At 37.1% G+C, this 21,105-nt stretch overlaps 1 protein-coding gene across 2 annotated transcripts in view; it reads right to left on the bottom strand.

The window, feature by feature from the left end:
• The window catches only part of znf469 (zinc finger protein 469), a 377,504-nt gene extending 356,785 nt beyond the window's left edge, over positions 1-20,719 (bottom strand). For both annotated transcript variants that reach the window (XM_081356733.1, XM_081356735.1), the window contains exon 1: positions 20,633-20,719. The gene's annotated coding sequence lies outside the window, so the exon portion shown is untranslated. The remainder of the gene's footprint in view (positions 1-20,632) is intronic.
• Between the last annotated feature and the right edge of the window lie 386 nt (positions 20,720-21,105).

Raw genomic sequence — 21,105 nt, 5'->3', positions numbered from 1 at the left:
GGAATGGGAGAAGGTCATGTGGTGAGACAAAAATAGAGCTTTTTGGTCTAAACTCCACTCGCCGTGTTTGGAGGAAGAAGAAGGATGAGTACAACCCCAAGTACACCATCCCAACCATGAAGCATGGAGGTGGAAACATCATTCTTTGGGGATGCTTTTCTGCAAAGGGGACAGACCGACTGCACCGTATTGAGGGGAGGATGGATGGGGCCATGTATCGCGAGATCTTGGCCAACAACCTCCTTCCCTCAGTAAGAGCATTGAAGATGGGTCGTGGCTGGGTCTTCCAGTATGACAACGACCCAAAACACACAGCCAGGGCAACTAAGGAGTGGCTCCGTAAGAAGCATCGCAAGGTCCTGGAGTGGCCTAGCCAGTCTCCAGACCTGAACCCAATAGAAAATCTTTGGAGGGAGCTGAAAGTCCGTATTGCCCAGTGACAGCCCCGAAACCTGAAGGATCTGGAGAAGGTCTGTATGGAGGAGTGGGCCAAAATTCCTGCTGCAGTGTGTGCAAACCTGGTTAAGAACTACAGGAAACATATGATCTCTGTAATTGCAAACAAAGGTTTCTGTACCAAATGTTAAGTTCTGCTTTTCTGATGTATCAAATACTTAGGCTATGTCATGCAATAAAATGCAAATGAATTACTTAAAAATCATACAATGTGATTTTCTGGATTTTTGTTTTAGATTCCGTCACTCACAGTTGAAGAGTAGCCTACCTGATAAAAATTACAGACTTCTACATGCTTTGTAAGTGGGAAAACCTGCAAAATCGGCAGTGAATCAAATACTTGTTCTCCCCACTGTATATTTAAGTTTTTTTCACTAAAAGAATTTAGTATTTGACTAACCAATTATTTATTTATAATATACTTAATATAGCCTATTTGTGAAATTTCTATCAAAATATTTGAGAATGGAGAATTAAACTCATCTGTTTCAAGAAACAAAAATATTACTTAATTCAAATCATTATTAATATATTTAAGACACTCTTAAGAAATCGAGTAAGTTTACTCAATTAAAACAATGCACCCCTCCCCCACCCTCTGACGTGACAACTCAACGGTTGAGTGAGCGCGGGCTGTTTGAATTCCAGAACAGTTCTCTCTTCTCAGCGTCGCAGAATTGGTGCATTTCCTCTTTGAAATTCAGGTTTGTGTATGTTTTATTTTATCTATAAAATCATTACTGTGCTTTAAATCACTTTTATTTATTGCAAAACAACATACAGAGGCGTAATGTGACACCAGTTAATATAAAAACAGTTAATATTACTCATAAATATTGTTTTTTAAATGTTTAAATGTTAAATTATTTCTACTCAATTTTATTTGTTAATGTACCAGATGCATTTACTCAGATTTACTCTTTTTTTTTTACTTGCATTTACTCAATTCATACAGTATATTTAATTGATTTCACAGCTTTAAAATGTATTTACTACATTTTTTTGAGTGTAAAAATGTTTCACCAAAAAAATTGAGTAAATCATAGTTAAACTTTGTAGAGAGTAATAAAAGAGGTCAGTGTGATTCGTGAACTATGAATATGACTGTGACTGGATCAGTGGGGTAACCGTGAGATTCATGAATGAATCACTCACGAAGTGATTCATTGGAATGTTCTGACATACGAAAATGATGCAGTGATGAATCAGACATCATTACTTTTCTCATGAAGTCCAACAGACAGTGCCAAGGCAAATAAGATTTTCATTAAATAGGTTTTTTTTTTTTTTTTACTTCTAAAAAACTTCTAAAGACGTTTAATATAGTGCAAACTCATCTGAAGCCCTTTTATGATGCTTTTATTGTAATTCATTAGGCTTGAGAGATCCAGTACCCTTTCATTGTAATCATATTGAATGTGGCCAATATAACATTCAAAAACTCATCTTTTGTATTTCACAGAAGAGTAGTTTGGATAAATAATGGCAATTTACATTTTTGGGGTGAACTATTCCTTTAAGGTCACATTTTTTCTGTCAACGGTTTAGAAGTTTAATGAATTTTAGCAAGCACATAAACAACCCCCATTCACTTTGATTTGTCCATTTCCACCCTTTTCCATTCTCGTTTGCTTTAAATCAATGTGCAATAGCAGCAAAAGGCTGTTTGCATTAGAAGTGTAGTTTAGATTTTCAGACAAGCCACTGACATCACCGGAACGAGGGTCTTGTGGCCACATTTTGGACTCTTTAAAACAATAGGAAACAGTCCGTTCTGTCGGTCATTTTGCGGCTTGCTTTAATGTGTTTGATGAAATGTTGACATGCTCATTTGCACTTAAGCTGTTCCTGATTTTGAAGACTTGCTCTGAGTCATATGAACATGGTGGATTGATTACTAAAATGCGGCAGACAATGATGTTTAAATTTTATACTCTAGCTCAATGACACTGCTTTTGTCTAGTCTAGCAACGCCTATTAACAAAGCCTGATGTAACGGTTGACTGTCCTAGAGGCAGCTGTACAGACTCCAAACTTTTGCTCTTGCTTGCACAAAGAGATTTATTGTAGAAATTCAAAAACACAACGCAGTAGTTGATTTGTTGGTTCATCTCATCTTTACTGACCTGATCTAGGGCTTTCACAGTGCCTGCACTGTAATTGCTGAAGAGCATCGTGTTTTTGGGGATCTTGAGGCCTAACCTTCGCACACATTAGTTTTATGATCTCTTAATGAACTTTTTGAAGCGATAAAATGTGTCAGTTGCGTAGACTGTCAATGGAGGGACAGAAATCAATCAGATTTTATCAAAAAGATCTTCATTTGTGTTCTGAAGATGAACGAAAGACTTCAGGGTTTGTAACGACATGAGGGTGAGTAATTCATGACAGAATTTTCATTTTTGAGTGAACTATCCCTTCAAAGTGGCAGACGACAAAAGCTGCAGCGTGCGCGATGAAAAAGATATTGCACGTTCATGTGGACGCTAATATAGTTATCATTATGGTTATCGTTCTTGCCGTGAACAGGCCTTAAGACAAACTAATTGTCTGAATCAATCATTCTAATGAGTCATCTATTAAATGAACTCACTGAATGAGTCAGAGCATTCCTGAATCAACATCTGACTCAAACCACAAGATTTCACTACTTTCAGTGAAATTATAAGTAGTAAAGTAAGAATTCATGAAACTTAAACCGATACATTATTGGCTGTTCAAATGACAATGCTTAAGTAATGCTTTTGCAACAAATGGTTTGGTGATAAATTAAGAATTTTTAATTTTTTATTTTTAAACAGATGCATGATTAATTGCACTTGTAAAACTGCATACTGCATTGGCAGCCTTAATTTCACATATATCATGTGTGTGTGTAAGCAAGCAGTGCATCTGTGTATTTATCACATAATGGTCCCCTGGCTAAAAGCATCCTTTAAATGCATCTGTTTTGCATCAGCACACATTAGCGGATATGCCAAGAAGCAGAGAAATGCTGTAGCTGCTTTCAATATTCTCTCCCTGAAGTCGAGCTGACAGATCTTCAGTCTCACACACTCTTTCGTCATCCCACCAAGAGAACACAACATCCAGAGCTCAACTACAATGACATCAAACTAGGTCAAACAAGAACATTTAGATCACTTATCAACATCTGTGCATTCATATAGAGGTTGCAGGACACAAACCATGCATGAAGCATGCTCGCATATTTTGCACATTTGTTCACGACAGAATGCAGAATGAAGACAGATTTACTCCTTATCGAGGTACACAAATAGGCCGCATAGATTGGATTGTGGATTTCCCATTTGGGAAGGAATGTGCGGGATATAAAATTGGGATTCTGCACTTTAAATGAAAAGACGATTTGTAGCAATGGGAATCACAATGAGAGACCACTTTCCTTTACAGAAACAATCTGCGTGCTTGAGAAATTCTCTCTTGTAAATATTTTGCTTTCCAAAAAAACAACCCTTTGAGAGAAAAAATGCTTGATATCAAGGGACTTTCCAACCCTGCAAGAACGCCATATGCTTTTGTTCGTAACACACAAATCGGGAAAAATATGAATATACACTATTCAAAAGTTTGTAATAATTCTGATTTTTTTAATGTTTTTGAAATCTGAAAAAGTAATAGTGAAATATGAATTACACTTACATAGTGTATATATATTGTATATAGCCTATATATAGTTTAAAAGTAAATATTTTATAATGTTACAAAAGATTTCTATAAAAAATAGCTGTTCTTTTGAACTTCAAAAGAATCCTGAAATGTATTTATTTTTAAATCAAAGAATCCTGAAAAAAAAAAAAGTTTCCACAGAAATATTAAATAGCAAAAACTGTTTTCAACATTGTTAATAATAAGAACTATTAATGATAAGCCGCTTGAAGCGATATGTCAACACATCACAAAACTGTATTGTTTGAATTTCTTTTTTTAAAGTCAAAATTTGAAAGCTATCGGCAAGTTGTCAGCAACCTCTTTTGCTCCGCAATGTATTTCCACTGCGAGAATGTCAATATTATAAAATATAAAGAAAACACTTCACACTTCAATTTTAATATTTCAATATTTCAATATTCAAGGCTTTTTTGACCGGTAGGGTATGTGCAAAAGCTAACCTCTTGTGATGACATCACATAAGAGGGAAAAATTGTAACGCACGCACAACTTCTCTCCATTGATGATGATTAGGCCTATATCATGTGACGTTTTCATCAAGATAGACTGAAAGTGGCCTTTGTGGAGTGACATGAGAGGAGACAGCTATTCGTTCCTGGTCCAACTTCAAGCCTCTACTTAACTGCTTACAGAACTGCAGACGTTTCCCACAAACATCCTCAGGTGTTGAAGCTACCTCATATTTTAACATGTGGCCTCCAAACAGCTTAATACCCTTCCACTTAGACCTAGTTAGAAACAGCTTTCTACAACCACGGCAACCACTGCAGATCTAAAATGTGGATTACGATCTAAATTGTTGTGTAAATCCAGTACTAGCAAAGGTATTTGCACAGCTTATTTGATTGCATATTGAGTGAGCTGGAGTGAACCTGCCACTGTCTATTTAGTTATTAATATTAAAGGGTTAGCCTAGTTCACCCAAAAATGAAAAATCTGTCATCATTTACTCACCTTCATGTTGTTCTTCGGAACACAAATTAAGATATTTTTAATGAAATCTGAGAGCTTTCTGTCCCTCAGTTGACAGCTACGCAACTTTAACACTTGGCGGCGTGTTTTTTTCACAAAAAATGGCGGCGCTTTTAACCGCCTACTTCCGGGATTTGAAGATCGGAATAGTTCCAAACACTGTCATTTGGGCGTTGGACACCATTCACTTACATTGCTGCGCGTCGAGTTGTTCCAGAGGTAAGTTGCTGAAATATCGACCTCTTTTGAATTGTCAACTGTCTATATTGTATCAGAGGCCCTTTGCGATGCTTATACTGGTCTTCATTTGTACATGCACAGTGTAATTATTTATATTTTATGTTGGTTGTTTCAACCAATTTTCAAGCACTGCCTGCTAGCTAGTTAGCTAGCGCGACTTCGTCAGCTAAGAGTTCGGTAATGAATCGCTGCCACCTTTATAGCAACTTTTATTTAATTAAATTTTTTGGGATATACTAACTTTTCATTATGTTTTATTGTCTTGAGTGAAGCGGCTTGTGAGAACAATGCTGGACCTTTAGGCAGGGGCACCGCCAACAATTTTGGGCCCTATGAAAGAATATGAGGTTGGGCCCCCTACCGCACCCATTCCGTTAATAAAATCAATCTGTGGGCCCCCCAAAAGTGCCTGGGCCCTTAGAATCATCCTAACTTTTACCCCCTTAGTGGCGCCCCTGCCTCTAGGATTGCTATGGCCATCACCAGTCCTGTCTGTTTCATGGATCACCTGCCCCTGGTTTTTGTTTTTCTTGTTCACACACACTCACACAAGCACACATTTTTGTTGTCTGTCATTGTTTAATAAAAAATATTTTATTTGAAAACCTTCATTTGTACCAGCCATGCTTAAACTCGTTTTTAATCTGTTATAGTTTTGATAATGTGTATGGCTTAATCTTAAAATTATATTCTTAGTCTTAAAATGATCATGTTTCACGTTGTGGTCCTGGGGGTGGCCACTTTCATCAGAAGAAGTGAGCTAGCTTCTAAGCGAATTCTGAACGGACCGCCACGGCAGACCTCTTTGCGTGATCACGAAGGTAGGCTAATGGCTGAATCAAAATTTATAAGTAAAATCACGGGAATCAATAGCCTAATACAGCCCAGTTGTGCTAAAATAAATATCATGAGACGTCCATCCAGGGGCGTATCTAGGTTTTAAAAACATCAGGGGCTGAGCCCCTTGTCGGGAAAATTCGTCTCGCGGTCCTACCCCAAAGCAACAAATAAAATAAAATTCCTTATCAAAATTTATAAGGAAAGACAAGTATTTTGTTTAGGCTTGGCTTGTAGGGAATTCCAAACCTGCGTATATTCTAACGCACATAACTATAGAACCCATTCTAAATGCGCATGTGAACGCCATCAGCGTTTCTCACAGGTTCGCGTTTAAAGTCTGTGTAGAGGGAATGGTGTCGTCTTAGCGGCCCCTAATTTAATAACAAATGATCATTGCGACGGAACCAAATCAATTAAAACTAACTTTAGATGGAAATAACTTAACTCTGCTGTAAAGCCGAAACAATCTCTGTTACCTTAAATTATACGCTTATCTCTGTAAAGCTGCTTTGAGACAATCTACATTGTTAAAAGCGCTATATAAATGAAGATGACTTGACTTGACTGAAACATCAGGGGCTGGGGTGGGGAATAAGATAACATGATTTGATACAGAGAATAATGTATATTTTAGGTCTATATGCAGGTGGCAGACTGGTTAAAAAATTCAGTCCATATTACCACACAGACACACACATTAAAATGTGAGGTAGTTAGGGGGGTTGGGGGGCATGCTCCCCCGAGAAAATTTGGATTTCTCGGACCTACATATGTGCATTTTAAGGTGTTTGAAGGCCAACATTTTTTGATAACAATAGCTTTAAAAGCATGTCAGTGGGCAGTATACATACATTATTTGTCAAGCAGATAACAGATTCTTAAACATGAGAATGAGGATAAATGTTGAAATGAATGATCCACACTAGAAAATGGAAATGCAAAATGTTTCTGCTTATAGTTGACAATACACAATCACATATTCCAAACAGAAATGGCCTTAAATGAGAAATCTTTCAAGGATTATTTTGCATAGATGTAAACGTTTTAGCATTAAAGTTTGGTTTCAGCAAATTGTTTCTTTCTTGAGTTAATCAATGTTTTTGGCACTATTAAATCAGTTAAATTAAATTTCAATTGTTCACTCATAAAGACAGTCACTTGTCGCCACTTACTGGCTTAATGATGCAAGTTGTGCAAACACAGACAAGCGGAGTGATACAAACTGTGAAAAGGCTGATGCTGGTGAAATATTCAAACACGAGGACCTTATATATATATAGGCTACATATCAGAGTTAAATAGGAATACATTGTAATAATGTTAATCAAGCAGACTAAATCACACGACTGCGCAGCAATATTTAAGCTCATTATACAAATGAAATAATACATATCTAGACAAATTGGGTTGCTTATAGTTTAAAGAATGTCATGAACGATCATTTAGGCTAGATGTAGGCCTATTTTTCACATTTTTGGTCACAAAATATTTAGTCAGTTTTGATGACTTTGGAAATATTGATAAAATATTAGAATATTAATAATGAAAAATGAGTAGGGCTACGCCAAAATGTGTAACTTATGTAGCCTACAAAGGAATACAAAAGCCCCGACATAGAGTTTTGACACAGCTTTAATCTCCCTTTTGGTTATTTCAATACTTAATTTACGACAGAACACGACATGCTAGTAGTTTATTTTACGTGATACAGGGATTTGCGCCGCATTTGCGCGTGATTGAAGAGTGCGCGCCGCGAGCAAACGGCTGACACGACAGTAAGTTCGTTTTTCTGAGTTTTTTACTGACATATAGTCTGACAACATCTGGTCTGACAGAAGACTGTGCGGCGGTGCTGCGTTATTTTTTATTTATTTTTTAATTGATGTGAGATGTTTGCTGTTGCGCGCAAATCCTGGAGATGAACTTCCGCATTTGCGCGTGATTGAAGAGTGCGCGCCGCGAGCAAACGGCTGACACGACAGTAAGTTAGTTTTTCTGAGTTTTTTACTGACATATAGTCTGACAACATCTGGTCTTACAGAAGACTGTGCGGCGGTGCTGCGTTATTTTTTATTTATTTTTTAATTGATGTGAGATGTTTGCTGTTGCGCGCAAATCCTGGAGATGAACTTGGATAGCTAAATGCTTCACGTGGTGCGTCTCTGTGTGAGAGTAACCATAGTAACTCAAGCAGATCAAAGTTACTATGGTTACTCTTTAATACATGATTGATTCCGAAGGATATATCAAAAGACCCGGTAATTTTTTTTTAAATAAATACAAAATTATTAAAAAATAATAATAATTATCAATAAATTAAATTTTTTGAGATCCGGGGCTATAAAAAAAACATCCGGGGCTGAAGCCCCGGATGCCCATGTCTAACGACGCGCCTGCGTCCATCATCAGATGAATGATATGGAAAAGTTAAGTTAGAGCCGCTAAAGCCAGTGCTACTACCCGAACATGAACACTAAGCTTTTCCCTCCAAAAATATAGCCTAAAACTTATCTCCAAATGCAAAACTGACATTAAAGCTAGGGTAGGTAATCCTGTTCAGAAACATTTTTTTTTATACTGGGTGAAATGGTCCTTCCATTCTGATAGCAGTCAATACATTATGACGTGTTCAGAAAAAGGAATGAAAAAAATCTGACCTCTGTAGCAGCTGTAGGACAGTAAAAACTCTGACCAATCACTGCCATTCGGTGTGAATGTAAATAACCAATCAGATGCCTTCATGTCTCGTGCCCGAGCACCACTGCGTGCACTAATCACATGTCACCGTTTCCGGAAACATTTAGCTCACTACACCGAGTAAGCAGGAGTTTGCATCATAATCAGGTTCTGATTAATTCGGTTCGAGAGTAGAGATAAAATCCCGAGGCACACGCACACTAGCGCACACACACAAGGTCTCTCGCTCCCTCTCTCAGCCTCTTGCTTCCGGGAGATTTTAACTGATTTGCGGGCATCAGGGAGCCGCTATTAATATACGGGAGACTCCCGGAACTTCCAGGAGACTTGGGATGTCTGCAAATAGTATCCGCGCCACTGATTGCAGCGGCAACGAGCACTTTGATCAGTTGATTTAAAAAACAACACATTTCAGTGCTAGATCGCCTCTTATTTAAAAAACAAACGAAATGAATGCTCTGCCAGTTAACTGGAGATGTTGTGTTAATTTGTATTGGTACATTCGTGCCGCGAGATGTTTCAAAAGTGGTGGGGACAATATCGACCTTAGAAAATAGTGGCGGGGACATGTCCCACCCGCAAATTACGCCTATGGGCACAATGGCAGATAAAATGCAGCCAAAACTACCAATACCAGCTTTGCTTGTAACTACTCGCCCTGACAAAAAGGCTAAAAAAAGAAAGTCTGAGGCAGAAAAGGCTGCAACGAAACTGGCACTTGATAAAGCAGAGGACAAACTCGGGTCAACATTGGATCAGTATTTGAACGGTGGAGACAACTAAGGAAGCTGAAGGGCCTAAAAAGCGATGCCGAGGTTGCGGTCTTTCTGCTGGACAGGTAATTATTTGTTTTGCTTCGGGGGGATTTGTTATTTCCATGATATATGTTACGTTAGGCAACTTAGTTACTGTTGTAGCTTGTATTAGCCCAATGCTAACATTAGCTTCTCTGTCGGTGGAAGCCAGTTGCTTTACAGGTTGTAGGTACATACAGCTTAGCTGACTTTTAGGACATGACATTTTGAATATATTGCACAGCCATAGTCGCAAGTGTTTCTGTATTATAAATGTGGATGCGCGTTCATGTTTGTGGGGGGGGCGTAGCTTTGGACGGAGCACTGACAGGAGGGGGCGGAGCTTAGAAGAGGTGCCACTTTCAAATCTGGCTAGCTCTCCAACATTACCTACTATAGCTTTAACAAAATGCAATAATGCAATAACAGCTGAAAAAGTACTTGGGTGTGTGTTTTATTTTATATTTATGCAATCGCTGCTGTCTGTCCCATAGAAGAACATGACAGCCAGCGTATGTTTTGGAACTATTGGGGCTTACATGAACCACGTGACAGCCATAGCGGCGACATCAAAGAGTGTCGCAACGTTTGAGCCAGAGCCGTTGAAAAACATATTTAACGGCTCTGGTTTGAGCTTTAGCAAGAACCAATGAGTTTCTGTTTACAACAACTGATGTGTGCGTTGATTAATGTGTGAATAAAAGCCTAAATTCAATCTGTTCGTCATATAAAGTGATCGTTTCTCTTCAGAAAATTTGGACTAAACCGCTCAATTCATGTGGATTAAATTAGTTTTACGATCTCTTCATTAACTTTTTGAAGCGTCAAAGTTGCGTTGCGTAGCTGTCAATGGAGGGACAGAAATCACTCAGATTTCATTAAAAATATCTTCATTTGTGTTCCGAAGATGAACGAAAGACTTACCGGGTTTGGAACAACATGAGAGTGAGTAAATGGTGACGGAATTTTCATTTTTCAATAACTAACGTTAACCCTTTAAGGCAGTGTATGTGCTTTCAGATCAGCCCACATTTATTCAAACTAAATACCTTTACAAATACAAATAGTATATCACTTCTATTTACAGTTTATTTTAAGGCATTTATCACTATTTACAACAATGACCCTGTTTGTTGATATTTACCGTACACTTTGATCAAACAGCCACTAGGCCCATTTACATTATGTGTAAAGTACAAATAATGGATTAGAAGCGAAATGTTTTTAATTCGGGTTATTTTTAAGCCTAACGTTGAGCGTGGCGACCTTTTCAACAGCTGAAAGATGGCGTTTATTAACGTACAGCAAGCCTTTTCTTTTTTAAATGAGAAAAGAACATGTGCTATCGTCCGCGACGTCATTAATCTCAGCACTTAAGAATGTTTTGACAAGAATAATGTATGATAAATAACTTTTTTTTTTACCTCAGTGCACTGCAGCCTCCACATACTGCGTCGGTGGCGTCATGCGAGTTCATCACTGCGTCCGTTAAGATAACAGCAGCAGGTGTGGGCTACTCGAATGAACTGCGGGTCATTTGATTCATCCAAGTGACTCGAATCTTCTTTCGGATTCGTTAACTGATTCGTTCAGCGATAATTATTTTCATGAGCACGCGAGCAATAAAATGATTTAAATGATTTAAACCATTATCCCTAATAGTCACTGCGTGATATGTCAAACAATAATATTGCCAAGAAACAAAGAAAAACACATTTATTTCTTTGTTTCTGACAGTTTGTTTACTACTTGAACAATTGAAGCAACGTCTACTTATTGAGAAATACTTCAAGGCTACATGCCATGTTTTAATTTGATGTGTAAATATTGTTTTGTTTTTTTTAATGATGGATTAACATTTCTATGTTTTTTTTTTTTTGTTTGTTTGTTTGTTTTCTGTGTAGAGAATAGTGAAATTTCACTGGAAGAGGGAGCTGAAATTTTGGTATTGTGACTGATGTAAAAATAAAGATGAGTTTTTTGTTTTGTTTTTCAACCACTGAGATCCTTAACTTTTTTTTTACATCAACCACTCCTTTTGATGAGCAACAGCTATAATTCTGAAGTGTGGACATACCAGCACGAATGAAAACTCCTTTGGCCAAAATACCTGGTGGTCTGATTGTCCACCCTGGCATCTGCGCTCCAAAATATATTTTTTTTAAATGTACCAGTGTGTAAAACGATCAGCTTTTTCTGCGTAATAGACGACAGAAGCACATGACATTGAAAGTAGAACTAGGCCTATATGCTCTTTACAAAAAAAAAGGATAGAACTCTCAAAACCAATTGTGGCAATCAACCACAGTTCTTATCGTTGTTTATTTAGGAATGAGTTTATCTAGTTTATGTGTTTGCCTGAAAACAAATTGAATATCTGTAAAGATGTGATTCAAAATTCAATGACTTCATCCTCAAAGGCTCTTGTTGTATCAACATCATAAACACGTTTCCAAGCAGACTGATAAAAACTGTGTGCCCTTACTCCCAGAAGATGCGTAAAGTCAGCCAATCAGATTAAGACTTGCCAGATTGAGAAAATACTTTTCAATTTTGTGAGAGATATGTAGCAGAATGTCATCGAGCTGTGTGCGGTCTGTGAATGTGCCGTCTGATGTCGTAGTTACGGCATCTACCAGCATTTTCAAGTGTTTTCCGAAAAGTTTCTCATCCATAGTACCGAAACATCGGAAAATGCTAAAATCAGTTGAAACGCAATAAAAGCTCATTACGGGGTTGAGGGATAGGGTTGTGGGTAGGGTTAGGGCAGTGGTTCTCAAACTTGTTTGGCCCTTTAAACCTTTAAAAAAATGGCTTCTTGTAGCTTCACCCATTTGGCCCAAATTACATTTGCTTCTTCTCGCTGGACGTCTACGTCATACATCATGGCGCATCAAATTTGAATATGTGCTTATTCAGATTTCCCAAATGAGATTTGAGGAATACAATGCCAAAGGAAGATTTCCAGTACATTCTTCCAGTTTTTTATTTTTGTGATTCCTAGATGAAAGAAAGGGGGTTTGGAAGGACATGAGGGTTGACAGAATTTCATTTTTTGGCCAATCTTAATAGCAAGCTGGACATCAGTATAATAAAGCACAAGTAATCTTTTTGTTTAGGCTTGATTGCTTGAGGGATTATTGACGCTTCAGACTGTCTTCCCAGATTAGACTTCTGGCTCCGGTTCCTTCGCTCTCTTACATAAGCATACATACTAATTAGACCTGATTGGACTTTTAAAGGTTTGAGCCAAACTGCATAATCTGTCATACAAAAAGAACAAAAATTCAGGTCTTAGTCGATTGACAGTATTGCATATGATTTATAGCCTTGCATAAGAGATAATCCTTTTCAAAACATGTCTTGAGGTGCATTACGCTCAGGATAAATGAATTGACAGGCCACGGTGGTTCCATGAAAATAGATTAGATCAGATTTCGTACTTGGATCTTACCCAAGGGCACTGGAGAGTGCATTTGCAAGTCAGCAACCGGTATGGAGTGTATTAAAAGCGTATTAGCAGGTTCTCAAGGGCTAAGCTGTGTTTCCGGCTAATCCATAAAACTGGATGCAAAGACTTCCTTCAAAACTGCTACTTTTTTATGACATGCTCTTTTTTATGACATTAATATACTTCCAGAAAAAATAGAAGACATAAATCAGAGTTAGCATCAATGGGACAAAAGCTAAGACTAGATCAAAACTCTACAAAAATAAAATGGCACAAATGATCCCCCTTTTGGTGGAAATCTCATAAATTTCCTTGAGAAACAACAAGATGTGCCATCGCTGCTGCCAGTGAAGCTTTTTGCATTAATTTACAGCTTTCTGAGATTCCAAACAGTTTTTGTAACTATAGTTCATTAAAAGAGGAGAAGCCCTCACACATGATGAGAGACATGAGTCTGGTTTGGCAGAGCTTCATGAGCTCGATTTGACAAAATATAGCCAGACTGAGAAAAATGAGGTCAGGACTCCCAAGTGGGAACTCGATTTGGCTCGGTTAATGCATAAAATTCACACTTTTTCTGTATATTCTTCTTCCACCAGCCCTTATCAATACTGTCAAGAGCAGAACACACATTTTGGTTATCATCAACTTAATCGTCTTGGTACGAGGAACGAATACGACCCAAAGAGAGAGCTGCCAGTATCTGCACATCTACTTTATATAGAAGAGAATTCATGCTAATATATTTCCTGACAATATTTAAGAAGCTTCATGAGAGCTGATTTTTAAAGGTATATTCGCCCAAAAATGTCATTCCATTACCCTCATGTCATTCCAAAACTGTATGACTTCTGCAGAACACAAAAGAAGATATTTTCATAAACGTCTCAGTTTATTGGCCATATAACGAAAGTCAAAGGAACCAGTGTTGTTGAGTTTCTTTCTTCTGTTGAACACAAAAGAAGATAGTTTTAAGAATGTCAGTAACCAAACCGTTTCTGGTCCCCACTGGCTTCCATAGTATTTTTTATTTAAATTTTTTATATACAATGGAAAATTGTTTGGTTACCAACATTCTTCGAAATATCTTCTTTTGTGTTCAACCACGCCCTGCTTGCCAAAATGGATTTTTTTCTTTTACAAAAACGCATCACATCGGCCTTTATTAACCCCTGAAGCCGTATGGATTACTTTTATGATGGATGGAAGTGGATGCGCTTTTTGGAGATTCAAAAACTCAGGATCTATCCACTTCCATTAGAAAGCTTGGAAGAGCCAGGATACTTTTTAATATAGCTCTTATTGTGTGTATTGATTGTGTTTGGCTGAAAGAACAAAGTCATATACACCTAGGATGGCTTGAGGGTGAGTAAATTAAAGGATCATTTTCATTTTTGAGTGAACTAACCCTTTAAATGACGTAGCTGTCGGATGTCTTGCGTCACATGAGAGTTGCCGGTACAAATGCAACCAGGAAATTGGCTCTAAAGGACAATTTAGTTCTTTGGAAGCATCTGCCAAATGCATAAATGAAACTCAAGATATTCTTCAGAAAATGTGAAGAATATCTTGAAGCACCAACCTGTTAACTCTCTCACAGCCAGCAGAAGTGAAACGAGGCTGGGAAAGGCGGAGTGGAGGGATCAGGAATAAGTGATCTGACTCAGATCAACACCCCCGGGGGTCGACCCTGCGTATCTGTCTGTCTATAACAAATGAGAGCGTGTAAGAAGCACACAAAAGCCAGTCAGAGAAATCACAAATATTTGGCCTACAAGACATTCCATTAATAATAATTAAATCAGCATACGGCTGGCAGCACACCGGCCACAACAAAACACACTCTCAAAGGAACCGTTCCCCCGACGTGAACTTTTGGCAGTTGCGCAAATTGGCGTAACAGAGAGTCAAAATTATGAAATGTTTTAAGTGAAGCATGTCTCCTCTGCCACATCTGGCATGATCATATTTGTAACTATAACACAGATAGGGGGAAAGAAAATTAAACACAGCTTTGCCAAGCTCAGTTGAATTTTTAGTTCAAAGAAATGTTCAAATGACAGTTCTTCCTGCATTCAACAAACAAGAGAACTTTTCCCATGGAATAGGAACATGATTCCTAACAGACATGATGCTGCAAGACCCACTCTGACAAAAAAAAAAAAAAAAAAAAAAAAAAAAACAACTGAGAGTTGTTCGTCTTGAAATTGTTCGTTTTTGGCATTCTAGTATTCTCCGAGGAAAAGACTGCCGTTCTTATGATCGAAATTGATTGCATCAAAAACTGCAGATTGCAGATTTTTTGGTCTGGACCGATTAATCTGTTCAAAGATGTAATAAAAACGCAATTTATACATACAATGGCTTATAAATACAACTTTTCTGTGATGAGCATGTTCTTAATTTCTGAACAAAAATTTGTTTTTATTTTATTAAATAAAAATTTCATACAAATAAATACAAAAATGTCAGGGTGTTACAACGATCCTGATGTCTTAATGAAGAAAAAAAGCCATTCAAGAATTTGCTGGAAAGAAAGACTTAAGTAATATGGCATATCATTTGTTTATTATTTCTTAGAACTTGTGTCTGCCAATCAAAGTCATGTGGTGCAACCGACAAGCAGAAATATGCAGGAAAATAAAATAATCAGGAAGTGACCTCAGCTGACCCAGCTGTGCCAAGGTCAATTAGTCTCAGAAAAAGTCAAATAATTAGACCTTTTTTAATGTCAAATTTAGTTCAGGATGTAAAATGTCATGTGGTGTGACTCCCCAAAATTGTAATGAATTAATAAATTGTGTGAAATGTTTTTTTTTATATATATATATTTTTTTATCATTAGTGATGGTTGCTACTTGCTAGACATACTAAAGGCTGATTACTTAGAACAGACGGGTTCACAAATATGACAGTAGTCCAATTACATACTGTCTAATATTTCATATTTATTGTCCTTTTGTGTTTATACAGTGTTTTTGGTTTTGTTGAATCCCAGTGATTTCATGTTTTCTTTTCCATTGGTTTGGCTCTCACGTCTGTTATTCATTCCCGATTAACTTTTTATCAGTATTGTCACATTGACAATCAAACAACAATAGATCTGTTGCTGCGTGCTGTTAAGAGCACGATTGGATCTGTTCTTCAGAAACGTCTCCCAAGACTTTCAAGAATGATTTAGCAGAATTCTTCCAAAAGTAACCCTATTGTCTTAAGTTGACCAGTGCCGTATCAATAAACCGCAGTAGGTTGGCGACTGATCTCATCCCAACTTTTCTTCTGTTCCAGAAGTAGCAGAGAGCCAAACAAGCTCTTCAATGTTTTCTGCAAATGAGGCATATAAGTACAGTTTTATACAGTGATCTGAAGATACAACTGCTGTACTTCTATCAAACTGTAACCCGAAGCATATACACTCCATTCATTTTTGCAGAGTATGTGTTTCCTGGGACTCAAACCCATGACCTTGGCGTTGCTAGCACCATATTGTACCAGTTCAGCTCTTTGAAATTCTTTGATTTGAACTAATTAGCCCTGAACGCCTCGACGCCTTGCCGTGATTATTTGTTTTGAAATGAATCGTATTAGTGTTGGCTTGAGTTTTATCTCTTTCTGTTCTGTTGCGGAAAGGCCATTACAAATTCAGGGAATGGGGCTATTTCTGACATTTGGAAAGCATCATGTGTCTACCATATGTTGTTTTCATGAATTTATGAATCAAAACATTAGTGGGACAAATAAGAATGTCTGCGATAAAGTATCCGTTTGTTCTTTGGAGAAGCGTTCAGTTTTTCTGCTTGCTCATTCCGTCATGTAAATAGCGAATGGCGCGAGAGCAATGGCTTTTAAAGGGAATGGGAGATGAGACTCTGATTGGTTTATTTCACGTTACGCCCAAAACACACCCATTACTCATTAAGAGAATAGGGACAACCCTTTTAGACCATGCGCCGGGAGCGCCGACCATTTTTCCAGTCATTAAACTAGCAAAAGTGGATTCGAACTTTCACCGTGCGCTTTAGACCATGCTCTTAGATCGTTAAAATAGGGCCCTTCATGTTGAATTTGATAAACTTATATGCTATCCACAAACGATTACATTTAATAACTCTAAAAATGTCAGGTGGTGTAACCATCAAGTAAAAAGTCAAATATTTTCCTTTCATTTCTTATTGTGTACACAACTTCTCCAAAAATAATTTAAAATATTAGGGATGTCAAGTGATTCAAATTTTTGATGTAATTAATTACATGATGTGGTGATTAATCGCAAATCAAATTCGGCTGAGAAATGACCCCCAAAAGATCATTTAAAGTCACTATTGTGTTAAATGAGAAAAGCATCAAATAGACATTACAAAAAGCTTTAGAGCGAAATATTTGATTTAATTGAACATAGAATTTATTACACATCAACTTTTAGGCTACAACAGCCATAATGTTTTTCAGAAGCTGCGTATGAATTGGTATTTAGATGTATTGACAGACCAAAACTCTTCAAAACCAATATTCTTCAAAATATCTTTTAAAGATATTCCGCAAAAGAAAGAAGGTCATATAGGTTTGAAACGACACAAGGGTGAGTAAATATAAGTTATAAAGTTACAGTTGTGTGGAAAAAAAGTCAGAATGGTCAGATAAAAAGGCGAATTACTTTTTTGTTCTGTGACAGAAAACAAGCTTCCATATACAAGAGTAAGCCAAACTATTCAAAAAGGTTTTCTTCTTCATTATGAAATCAGAACAAATGTATCACTTTTTAATTTATGCCCCCCCCCCATGCTTAGCAACTCCATGACAATACACTACCAAAAAACAGAAACAGAAAACATGTGAAATATTATTACAATTTAAAAGAACTGTTTTCTATTTGAATATTACTTTAAAAAGTAATTTATTCCTGTGATCAAAGCTGAATTTTCAGCATCATTACTCCAGTCTTCAGTATCACACGATCCTTCAGAAATCATTCTAATATGATGATTTGATGCTCAAGAAACATTTATGATTATTATCAATGTTGAAAACGGTTGTGCATCTTAATATTTGTGTTGAAACAGTAATGCTTTTGTTTTTCAGGATTCTTTGATGAATAAAAAGTTCAAAAGAACAGTTATTTGAAACAGATTCTTTGTAACATTAAAATGTCTTTAATGTCAGCTTTTGATCAACTGAATGCATTCTTGCTGAATAAAAGTAGAATTTTTTTTATTAATGACCCCAAACGTTTGAACAGTAGTGTAACAATGGATTATGTCTTCAGAAATAAGACTTACATTAGCAGTTCATTATTGTGCTCATCTTTCATCTGTCGGCTGTAACTGTGTACGATCATTGCTCAATATTACATGCTTTCAGATTAATTCAATTCTTAAGGAGGGTAAATTCGTTTTTTTTTTTTTTTTCAGTTCTGTTGATGATCTGCACAATTCGTACCCAACTATAGGGTGAGTCATTACACATCGCACATGCTTTTGGTTAGAAAACAAGTGTCAACTACAGGACATGCTGAGAGTTCTGAGGTTCAGGGCAGGTCTGGGAAAATCTTGAGACCAGCTACTCAAACCGGATTACAAAAATGCCAAGAAAAAGTCTGGGAGAAGTTTTATCATCTCTTTCTTCTCTTTTTTCATATATATATACACACACTTTTGATCAATTTAGTGCCTTATTTAGCAATTTAGCACCCTTGCTAATAAAAAAAAAAGAAGAAAAAAGATAAGTAAAATCTTACTGACCCCATGTGCGTGCATGCAGAACCTGATTTCACCAAGGGGAACAACATTCCAATCAACCAATCAGATTTGATTTCCCTCTTATTTTAGAGAGATAAGATATGGGTAGGGTTAGATTTAGGGGTTAGGACTACATTTTCAGACAGGAATGTTGTTCCAGGATCAACAAGAACGGGTCTAACTCGGCAAAATCAGGAAGTGCACAGTGCATTTGGAAGGTGGCTTGGTTAATTTTTTATCTGTTCTGGCAAAAAGGTTAACAACAGGACATTGTGTTCAGTGAAGGTTTGGGAAAGTCCCAGTCACTAAGCAATTATTTAGGTCTGGTAAAGTTTCTCAACATCCCATGGATCTCCATCGCTCCAGCTTTCATCCACCCACACAAACCAGTCCTGATGTTTTGGCTGCACTTTCTAGACATTAAATAATGCTTATTAAAAGGACGCTAATTAATTGTTGATTCTGCATACTTTGTCAGGGGAAACAATTTTCCGAAGTTCGCATGTGTACCACACTTGACAGATTGTTCCATGGACAAAAGCAATAAAACACTTTCAAGAATGAATCCAGCCACTTCCCGCATACCCAAAATACTGGAAGTCAAAAAAAAAAAAAGAAAATCCCATTTATTTGTCCATAAGAGGATTGTTTTACTAAAAGTAACTTATAAACCTTTAAAGACAAACCTTCCGTGAGCTCAGAGGTTATCAATATATGCTTCTGTTTGAGCCATCAGCGTTACTTCAACTTCATTTTTTAAAATTGATCAAATCAATTCCTGGTGCAGAACTACATTACCCATGATTCCTGAAGAGAAATATCAACCAATCAGGAACTGAAAAAAAGATATCTATAGATACCCACTCCCATAAAACACAGCAAATGTCTCTCAATCTCACTACACTCTCAAACTACAATATTTGAATGTGAATATTTTTCATTAACTTAAAATATATTGCTTCTATACATTGAACTTTAAATCAGTGGTTTATATTTTCCATTTTTATTTGATTAGTTAATTCGAAATGCAGCAAACCCGTGTAGTTCATGCCCGCATTAAACAATGATAAAATGCTTATTATTACATCTGTATTATTATTATTATTATAAATAATTATTTCTTCATGCTCTTATGGGGGGGTGGTTGTGAATGGTTATTAATGGTTGTGAATGGAAATAAAGTGATTTCATGGAGTCTTTACAGTGTTGACAAAATGACCAAACACTCATTGCGCTTTTCAAAAAAAGTTTGACTTCCTTTGCAAACATTTATCATGGTAACCGTTCAAAAAGTTATTAGGTTACAAGTTATTATTGTTACTGCTGTAAAATCAATAATCAATAGCTAGCCTACTAGATTACGATTTCATAACATTTCTGCCATTTTAATTCGCTGATTACTAAAACCAAGTTACTGAAGTAAGAACTGCATAGTAAATTACGGTTATCATGTTACTTTTGTAAATTTGAGTGGCTCTACATGCAGCAACATCAGTATGTTGACAAAATAATCAATCACTGAGTGTTTAAAATCAATTTTAACTTAGGCTACTCCTCTTCACACTTGCATTATAACTAAATGAACTCGTGGAGGACTACAATCAAACCTTCGGAGTTATTCACGCGCCTGACGCTGTTAAATGAACCTGTCATGTTATCATATAGACTACGCATGACGCTCGCACGCGCTTTACGTTGCTGTGACGTCTCATGCGTCACGCGCTGAATATGTCTGCGGAAGGAGCGGGACTCACCCGTGCATTAAAGTGTCGGCGCAGAAGAGTGGAGAAAGCCGGAGGAGGTTCAGCCGCGGGATCCTCTGGAGCAGAAGCGCGTCTCTGAGCTCTCCATCCCCGCGTCAGAGCTCAGCCCAACCAGCCCGAACCAGTTAACCTCTCCCTGACCACAACTTCACCACCACTTTCAGTCCACATCTACAAACGCTTGAGGATGCAGAAATCATATATTATTAGCCTACGTAATAATAAAACAGTGGCCTCAAAATGTACTTAAAGTGTATGAATGTCGCTGCACGTGATAACAGCACATCAGATAAGTGGGATTTATCGTAAATAGCACAAACAAATTGTAGGCTATATATTCATGATACAAAACATTAATATCCTCATATTATGAAGCTCTGGGTTTAGTAGTGAAATCAGACTATATATGTATTGGCAAGACAAACAATTTTAATGGAAAATACATATTTTAATATCCCTTTTTA

The sequence above is a fragment of the Scardinius erythrophthalmus genome, assembly GCF_964197995.2.
Source record: "Scardinius erythrophthalmus genome assembly, chromosome: 24".
Classification (NCBI taxonomy): Eukaryota; Metazoa; Chordata; class Actinopteri; order Cypriniformes; family Leuciscidae; genus Scardinius; species Scardinius erythrophthalmus.
Note: the sequence above shows the minus strand (reverse complement) of the source record. Positions and strands in the feature narration are given on the sequence as shown.